Below are 9658 nucleotides of genomic sequence, written 5' to 3'. Positions count from 1 at the left end.
GTGAATGGGTTGGGGCACCCCATGAAAAGAAGGAAGGTTATTTCTTTTCTTAAACGAAATAAATATGATATTGTGTTTCTTCAAGAAATGCATCTTTCCCCACAGGAAGCTGAAACATTTGGGAAGATATGAGGTGGACATGTTTTCTTAAGAGCAATTGTAAACATCTACAATTCGAGTTTCTCCTTACTGTTTCACCCTTTGCTCTAATGCCTACGTGGACTTTGTGTGGACAGTCACAAATGCCGCTTTTATCTAAAACATTCTCACTCGGCGACCGGAAAAGGCAAAAGCTGGCAGGCTGACACGAACGGGCAGCTTTACAGGACAGATTCTCTGGTAACTGACCATTTAGCTGTGGCACACTCGGACTCCGTGTAAACGTGGGATTTCGACCATGAGCTCAGTCGCTGTACTTACGCAAGACAGCTTTAACGAGCATCGCAGTTGCCTTCTGCCAGAGCAAGTCAAAGCTGCTGTGGCAGGCCCTAGCAGTGCAGAAAATGAGGACAGCCTCCCCACCTACAAGGATGCCTTTCCCCCTCTGCCTGAAAAGCCTTCATCTCCAGAGGGGGTTCAAGATGTTGGAAACGCCTGGACAACAAACTCAAACCTCTTAAGTCATCAATAATCACCCAGGTTTTCTATGTTCCTCTGGAAGAGCGCAAGTACTAGGATATGAACCAGTTTGGAGAAGGAGACCAGGCTAAAGTATGTCTTGACATCATGCACAAGACTGGAGCTCACCTGGAACTCTCCATGGCTAAAGACCAAGGCCTCTCCATAATGGTGTCTGGGAAACATTACGCTGTCATGAAAGCCCGCAAAGAGATTGTGTCAAGACTGCAGACTCAGGCTTCAGCTACTGTGGCCATCCCCAAAGAACATCATCGCTTTGTCATCGGCAAGAGTGGGGAGAAGCTGCAGGAGCTCGAGTTGAAGACTGCCACCAAGATCCAGATTCCTAGACCCGAAGACCCTAGTAACCTCATCAAGATCTCTGGAACCAAGGAAGGCTTGGAGAAGGCCAAGCCTGAGATCCTGCTCATCTCTGCTGAGCAGGACAAGCAGGCAGTGGAGAGACTGAACATTGAAAAGGTGTACCACCCCTTCATCACTGGAGCTTACAACAAGATGGTGGGGGAGTTGATGCAGGAGACGGGTGCCTGAATTAATGTCCCTCCACCCATTGTGAACAAAACTGAGATTGTCATCACCAGGGAGAAAGAGCAGGTGGCCTTGGCAATGGTCAAGATCAAGAAGATTTATGACGAGAAGAAGAAGAATGCAACAACTATTGCAGTGGAGGTGAAGAAATCTCAGCATAAGTATGTGATTGGGCCTAAGGGTAACACCTTGCAAGAGATCCTGGACAGGACTGGCGTCTCGGTCGAGATCCCACCCCTCGACAGCAACTCAGAGACAGTAATCCTGCGTGGGGAGCCAGACCGGCTGGGCCAGGCACTCACTGAAGTGTATGCCAAGGCCAACAGCTACACTGTGTCTTCAGTCTTGGCTCCATCTTGGCTTCATTGCTTCATTATTGGCAAGAAAGGACAGAATCTGGCAGATCACCCAGCAAATGCCCAAGGTACACATTGAGTTCACGGAGGGAGAGGACAAGATCAAGCTGGAAGGACCCACAAAAGATGTACAAATAGTACAGGGCCAGATTGAAGCCATCGTCACAGATCTGGTTAGTCGAATGGACTACACCAAGATTAGCGTGGACCCCAGATTCCACCGACACTTGATTGGGAAAGGCGGTGCAAACATTAACCGCATAAAAGATCAGCACAAATTGTCAGTCTGCATTCCACCTGACAATGAGAAGAGTAACCTGATCCGTATCGAGGGTGACCCCCAGGGTGTCCAAGAGGCCAAGAAGGAGCTGCTCGAGCTAGCGTCACGCATGGAGAATGAGCGTACAAAGGACATGATCATTGAACAGCGATTTCATAGAGCCATCATCAGACAGAAAGGCGAGAAAATAAAAGAAATTCGGGACAAGTTCCCTGAGGTTATCATAAACTTTCCTGATCCAGCGCAGAAAAGTGACATTGTACAGCTGCGTGGGCCTCACACTGAGGTGGAGAAATGCACAAAGTTCATGCAGAAAATGGTGGCTGAAATGGTGGAGAACAGCTTTTCAGTCTCTGTGCCCATTTTCAAACAGTTCCACAAAAACATAATTGGCAAAGGAGGAGCAAATATAAAGAAGATCCGTGAAGAGACCAACATTAAGATTGATCTGCCTGCAGAAAACAGCAACTCTGAAATGATTGTCATCACTGGGAAGAAGGCAAACTGTGAGGCAGCAAAAAACAGGATCCTGGCTATTCAGAAAGAACTGGCAAACATTACAGAGATGGAGGTTTCCATCCCTTCAAAATTGCACAACTCCCTAATTGGCTCAAAGGGGCGCTTTGTGCGTTCCATCATGGAAGAGTGTGGTGGCGTGCACATATATTTCCCAACAGAGGGCTCTGGCATTGATGCAATGACAATCAGAGGCCAAGCAGAGGAGGTAGAGAAAGCCAAGAAACAGCTGCTGTCCCTGGCAGAAGAGAAGCAAACTAAAAGCCACACAGTTGAGCTTCGTGCCAAACCTGAATACCACAAGATCCTTATTGGCAAAGGAGGTGGAAATATCCAGAAGGTGCGGGACAGCACAGGTGCTAGGATCATCTTCCCTACTGCTGAGGATAAGGATCAGGAGCTGATCACCGTCATTGGTACAGAGGAAGCTGTAGCTGAAGCACAAAAGGAGTTGGAGGCACTCATTAAGAGCTTGGAAAACATTGTTGAGGATTTTATGACCGTCGATCCCAAGCACCATCGTTTTTTTATGGCACGCCGTGGTCAAGTCCTAAGGGACATGGCAGATGAGTATGGTGGCATTATTGTCAGTTTCCCCCGGACTGGCACACAGAGTGTGTCACCCTAAAGGGAGCCAAAGATTGTGTGGAGGCTGCCAAGAAACGTATTCTGGAGTTGATTGAGGATTTGGATGCCCAAGTGACCATGGAGTGTGTGATCCCTCAGAAGTTCCACCGCTCCATAATGGGGCCTAAGGGCTCACGCATACAACAGATCACTAAAGACCACAGTGTGCAGATAAAGTTTCCAGACAGAGAGGACCAATAAGCTCCTTCAGCTGATGCTCCAGTGCAGGAGAATGGAGAGGCCAATGGAGAAGTGAAAGAGCCTGCTGACCCTTCAGCCCCAAAGAAGTGTGATGTCATTGTGCTTTCTGGCTGCAAAGAGAGATGTGAAGCTGCTGTTGAGGCACTAAAAGCTTTGGTTCCAGTGACCATTGTGGTGGAAGTGCCTTTTGACCTTCATCGCTACATCATTGGTCAAAAAGGAAGCGGAATCCGCAAGATGATGGATGAGTTTGAGGTTAATATTCAAGTGCCTGCTCCTGAGTTACAGTCTGACATTATCTCCATTACTGGCCTGGCCTCACACCTTGACCGTGCTAAAGAGGGTCTTCTTGAGCGCGTCAAAGAGCTACAGGCTGAACAGGAGGATCGGGTTCTCAGGAGTTTCAAGCTGACCATCACTGTGGATCCCAAGTATCACCCCAAGATCATTGGATGCAAGGGCGCTATAATAACACAAATCCGCAATGAACATGAGGTCAACATTCAGTTTCCAGAGAAAAATGATGAGACCCAGGATCAGATTACCATTACTGGGTATGAGCAGAATGGTGTGGCAGCACGTGATGCCATTCAGGCTATAGTGGATGAGCTGGAGGAAATGATCTCTGAGGACATCACCCTGGACAGCAGAGTCCATGCTCGCATCATAGGGGCACGTGGCAAGGGCATACGCAGGATCATGGATGAGTTTAAAGTTGATGTTCGGTTCCCTCAGAGTGGAGCCACAGATCCAAATTTAGTGACTGTGACTGGTCATCCAGAGCAGGTGGATGAAGCCATTGATCACCTTCTAAACCTTAAGAATATATGGTTGATATGGTTGAAAATGAAGCCAAAATGGCCTACATGAAGCCTTCTGGTTCCAATGCTGGCAGCATGGAAGAATCTCATGGTCCATCCAAAGGATTTGTTGTGAGGGAGGCTCCTTGGACAGCTAGCAATGAGAAGGCCCCTGATATGAGCAGCTCTGAGGAATTCCCCAGCTTTGGCACACCTGTGGCTGCTGCAAGATCATCACCATGGGGACCTAAACGTTTCTGAAATGTGTGTCTGTCAACATTTGTTGCAGCCTCCTGGTCCCCTCTACAATTCTCCCTTATTTGACCCATGTGGATGTGGACTGACCACCTATTCTGACCCCCAATATATCAACACATTTCCTTTTACTCGAATAACATTTGCAAATAAACAAGTCTTGATCCCCAAAACAGGTGGTAAACATTTTTATGATAGCAGCCTCTACCTGGTCTGCCACAGTTTTGCTGAATTTATATGAAATAAGTCAACCTGTTTGCATGTAGAGAGAATCACAAATAGAAGGATAACAAAAGTACTCCTGACAATGCTTCAGGTCTGTAACAATCCAGGTTTAAGTGACATTTGATATGACTTCATTACAAAAATATTATTTCATTACAAAAGTTATGTCTTTGGTTTATCACGCTGCTCTGTTTCATAGTTGCCTTTGCAATGGGGTTGGGGGAAAATATACTGTTTACCTCTAAAAGATGATGCTTCTTTTTGAATTGAAATGCATTCTTAGGAAATGGGTAACCAGTTGTACTTTGCCTCATTCCCAAGGGTGTGAGACATTTCAGTGGTCTATGTCTCCCTCCCTATTTTATCTAACTCTTCTGATTTGGGCAGGGGAACTTATTCCATGCAGCCTTTAAAACTTTCAGACTTAAAGAGTGACTCTCACTACAGAAGTATTTTCAAACTGCCATTTGCTGTGGGAGTCCTAGGGATGTAGTCGCTTATGCAGTCCCAATTTTCCCAAAGTCTCTAAATCTTACACTAATGGCTTATACTTTTTCATTTTCTTTTTGATATTTAGAAGTCATGTTTATTAAAAAACAGTGAACATATAACATTTGGAAGGAAAAAAGCAGACCATTTTGTGGCAATGGAATGTCAAGTAATGTCATGTGTTGCTCATTCTTGCTAATGAGTCAGTTGTCCAGCCCCTTGTTGTCTTCCAATTGCTATGCAGGTTGGTCTGAAACCATAGCAATGGCCCTCTTAATAGCCTTATAAGAATTATGCAAAGATGACACGGTAAACAATTATGGATGACACTGGAAAATAAACTGTCCAAAAAATAAAAATAAAATTTGAAAATGTATCTGGCAAAAAAAAAAAAAGAAAAAAACATCTATAATTCGAATGTCTCAAACAGATTAATGATAAATTAGGAAGAGTCATTATTGTTTTAGCAGAAATTCAGGAGCAAAGGTTGATTTTGGCTAATATTTACGCACCTAACGTTGATGATCAAGGCTTTTCTATAGATCTTGAAGGGATGTTGCAAGCCGCTGGCACCCCTCATGATATAATATTGGGAAGAGACTTTAATCTTTTGATGGACTCAGTCCTTGATCATAGTGAAGCAAAAGTGTGTAAGCCCCCTAGAGCAACATTGACGCTTTACAGGATGTGTAAAAATCTTGGTCTTACAGATATTTGGAGACTTTTGAACCCATCAGTCCATAAGATTTATTCTAGAATAGATTTATTCTGAGGGATTAAGTCCCTCATTTCATCTGTTTTTGATTGCTCAATTGGAAACATTTTAGTCTCAGATCACACCCTGGAGAGTTAAGAGGTGTTGCCACATATGGAGAAAAGGAAATCATATAGTTGGCACTTTAATGTATCCCTTTTGCAAAATCCTGAATTCCAACAAATGTTAAAATCAATGTTTATTTGGAGACCAAGTGGTCCTCAGTATCCTCTGTGGGCGTGGCTTGGGAGGCACTTAAGGCGGTTCTTAGGGGTTGGATCATACAGTATGTCTCATTCACCAAAAAATCCAAAGCACTCGTGGAGTTGGAAGGGAATATTAAATGTGCAGAGGCAGAACTGAAGCTCCGAATGTCATCGGATGGCCTCAAGAGAATTGACCCGATTGAAATACAGATATAATACTATTTGGTCACGGAAGGTGGAGTTTTGGCTATTCAGGGCAAGACAGGCACACTTCTGGCTAGATATATAAAACAGAGAGAGTCTTTTCCTACCATTCCCTCTAAATACCAAATATTTACCTCAGCCACTGATATTATTAATGCTTTTAAAGAATTATGTCTTGATCTCTGTAGTTCCACGTCTTCGTCTACTGATGAGGATATTAGAAACCATTCTAATGTGGAACCATTAAAACTTCCTAAACTGAAGGCTGAGCAAAAACAATTCTCTTGATTCTGAGATAACCTTGGAGGAGCTTGGTGAGGTAATTAAGGCCTTGCCTACAGGCAAGGCTCTAGGGCCAGATGGCTTTGCTGCTGATTTTTTTGAGCTTATGCTACAGAATTGGCTCCACTTTTGCTAGAAGTTTATAAGGAATCATTAAAGAATGGACAGCTTCCACCAACCATGACGCAAGCCCGGATCAGTCTGATTCTTAAAATGGACAAAGATCCAAGCAAGTGTAAGAGTTACCGTCCAATTTCCCTAATCCAGCTAGATGTTAAAATATTGTCAAAATAGTTATGACATCTCTTATACATATAGATCAGGTGGGGTTTATTCTGATAACATTAGGCGTTTCATCAATATCATGTGGAGGTGGCAAATGATCGTACTCCAGTCGCTGCCATCTCACTTGATGCCAAAAAGGCATTTGATATGGTAGAATGGGATTATCTTTTTAAGATTGTGGAAATGTAAGGGTTCGGGAATACTTTTATTGGTTGGATTAATTTACTTTATAGACACCCGGTAGCTGCGGTACTAATGAATGGATTAATTTCAGATTATTTTACTCTGGATAGAGGCACCCGGCAGGGTTGCCCTCTTCCCCATTATTATTCTGTCTTGCCCTGGAACCATTAGCAGTCACGATAAGAAATGAGGATGAGTTTCCAGGGGTGGTGGCGGGAGGTGTGGCGCATAAGCTTTTGCTTTACGCAGATGATATTTTATTATTCATCTCCGACCCTACTAGATCTATGCCTTGCCTCCGCAGAACTAATCATTCCTTTCCGAAGTTCTCGGGATACAGAGTTAACTGGTCTAAATCTGAAGCTTTGGCTCTGACAAGGAACTGCCTGGTAATGGATTTTCAGCCGGGTGCCTTGCAGTGGCCCAAACAGGGCATTAAGTGTCTGGGTATTTTATTCCCAGCAAATTTGTGTGACTTAGTTAGAGTTAATTTTGCGATGTGGGCAGGTGGGCTTCATTACATTTATCTGTGATTGGGAAGGTTAATGTTACTAAAATGAATTGTATTACAAAATTCAACTACCTGCTACAGTCTCTCCATATAGATGTCCCCCTCTCTTATTTCAAGCAATTTGATAGCATAGCGAAGTCCTTCATTTGGAATGGTAAACGTCCCAGTTTACATTTCAGTAAGTTGCATAGGCCGGTTGACAAAGGTGGGCTAGGTCTACCCAAGATTTTTGTTTTTATTATTATGCATTCAGTCTCAGACATTTGGCTCATTGGTCGCTTCCACCTGAGAGAGTCCCTCCCTGGTTTTGTATTGAACAGGAAGTTCTTGCCCCTATTTCACCATTGCAAAGCCTTTCTATCAAACTAATCGGAGAAGTTAAATTACACCCCGTTATCTCGCATTTGCACTCGGTATGGACAAAGGTGTCCAGAGTGTTTAATTCGGACATTTATTTAAATGTTGCCTCGAGCATATGGCTGAACCTGAAATGATGTATTAAGTCCCCTTTCTGCTGATCAGAGTGGATTGTGAGGGAGGTTAATACACTCAGTGGCATATATGAGAGTGTATTGTTGAGATCCTTTAAAAATTTGGTTCAACATTTTGGGATTCCCAGATCTCAGTTCTTTAGGTATTTACAGCTGCGCCACCTGCTCTATACTATTTTTGGGAGTGGCATACACCCCCCTGGAGCAGCAGATACTCTGGGAGTGGTGATTACTGCTTTTGGAAAAGGTCATGAGGCATCAGTGTATTACTCCCTGCTAATTCAGAGTCAGGGGGACGGAGCTTTAACTTCTCTCAAGAGATTTAAACTTGGTATTGGAGGAGGGAGTGTGGGCTAGGATTCTAAAAAAACGTCAAGTCTACATCTAGAGATGCAAGGGTGCGCCTTATGCAATTCAAGATTTTACATTGATTCTATTGGACCCCCTCTAGATTGTATAGGTTTGGTCTTAAAGACACACCCACCTGCTGGTGATGCCAATCAGAAGATGGAGATGGAGAACCCATGTTTTTTGGTGGTGTGTTAAGATCCAAGAATTTTGGTTGAAGGTTCGAAGTTTTGTGCGTGATGTATTGGGCACTCAAATTTCATTTTGCCCCAGGCTCTGTATTTTGGGCGATATAGGAAATAAACACATGGAAAATTGGGTCTTGACCAGTGTTATGATCAGTAGACAGATCATCCTTAGGGGATGGAAGTTGGTTAGTGCGCCCTCATTTCGGGAGTGGTGCACGGAGATGGGCAGGGTGGCAGCTTTTGTGGAGATGTCAGATAGAAGGCTGGGCAACCTGAGGGTATTTGATATTAAGTGGGGCAGCTATCTGACCATATAGTGCTCTTGGGGAGAGGCAGTGGAGAGGGATTTATAGTTTGTGTGTGATTATTATTATTATTATTATTTTTATTATTATTATTTATTTTTTATTCATACATATATTTGGTTGTATATATAAGTTGATTCTGTGCCTTTATGTTTTGCTTTTCTGTTTCACATGTTAGAACCAATAAAAAATGTTAATCGGAAAAAGTTTCCCCAAGCTGGTCTCGAACTGGCAAACTTTTATCTCCAGAGCACAAAGGATTGGTGCACTGATCGCTGGGCCACATTGCTATAGGTTTTACAGGTGCTGTAAAGATATACCAAGATGAGAGTCAGCATTTTTTAAATTTAATAAGTATTCGAAAGGGTGGAGTGCTGATATGGCTGATATCAAATACAGCAGAAAGAAAGAACAAACAGGTCATAAATCATTCTGCAATTGCTCAAAGTTTTTCCAGTCGTCCCAAGCTGGTCTCGAACCAGCAATCTAAAGATCTCCACAGCACACCGGACCACATTACCACAGATTTTAAAGTTTCTGAAGAAGCAAACCAAGCTGAGAGCAGCAAGATTTGAATTAAAAAAAGTATTCAAAATGGTGGAGAGCCAATATGGCTGATATCAAACACAGAAAGAAAGAACAGACTGGTCATGATTTAACTGATTAGCATGCTAGTTGATTAGCATGTTAAACTAATGTTGCCTACAGATAGCACTGTGATCAAATAGCCTTACAAATTAGTTGGTTAGCATGCTAACTGATTAGACTTTAAGAAGAGCAAGACGTATACCTGAAAATGGAAATGATCTGTGATAAGCCCTGCAACTATTCAGAAAACAAAATACAAAGACCTCCGTAACATCAACTCTGACACTGGTCCACATGGGAATCAAACCCATGACCCTTAGAACTACAAACCAGCACTTTAACACACTGTCATTGCCATTGAGTGACAAAGAGACTTCTTTAAGTTAGTCAACACTTA

General features: G+C 43.2%; 1 pseudogene; it reads left to right on the top strand.

Moving 5' to 3' along the window:
- The first annotated feature begins 292 nt into the window (after positions 1-292).
- Positions 293-4496, top strand: LOC127424722 (vigilin-like; annotated as a pseudogene).
- Positions 4497-9658: the final 5162 nt, after the last annotated feature.

Source organism: Myxocyprinus asiaticus, chromosome 33, assembly GCF_019703515.2.
Source record: "Myxocyprinus asiaticus isolate MX2 ecotype Aquarium Trade chromosome 33, UBuf_Myxa_2, whole genome shotgun sequence".
NCBI lineage: Eukaryota > Metazoa > Chordata > Actinopteri > Cypriniformes > Catostomidae > Myxocyprinus > Myxocyprinus asiaticus.
This window is presented reverse-complemented; position numbering and strand designations above follow the sequence as displayed.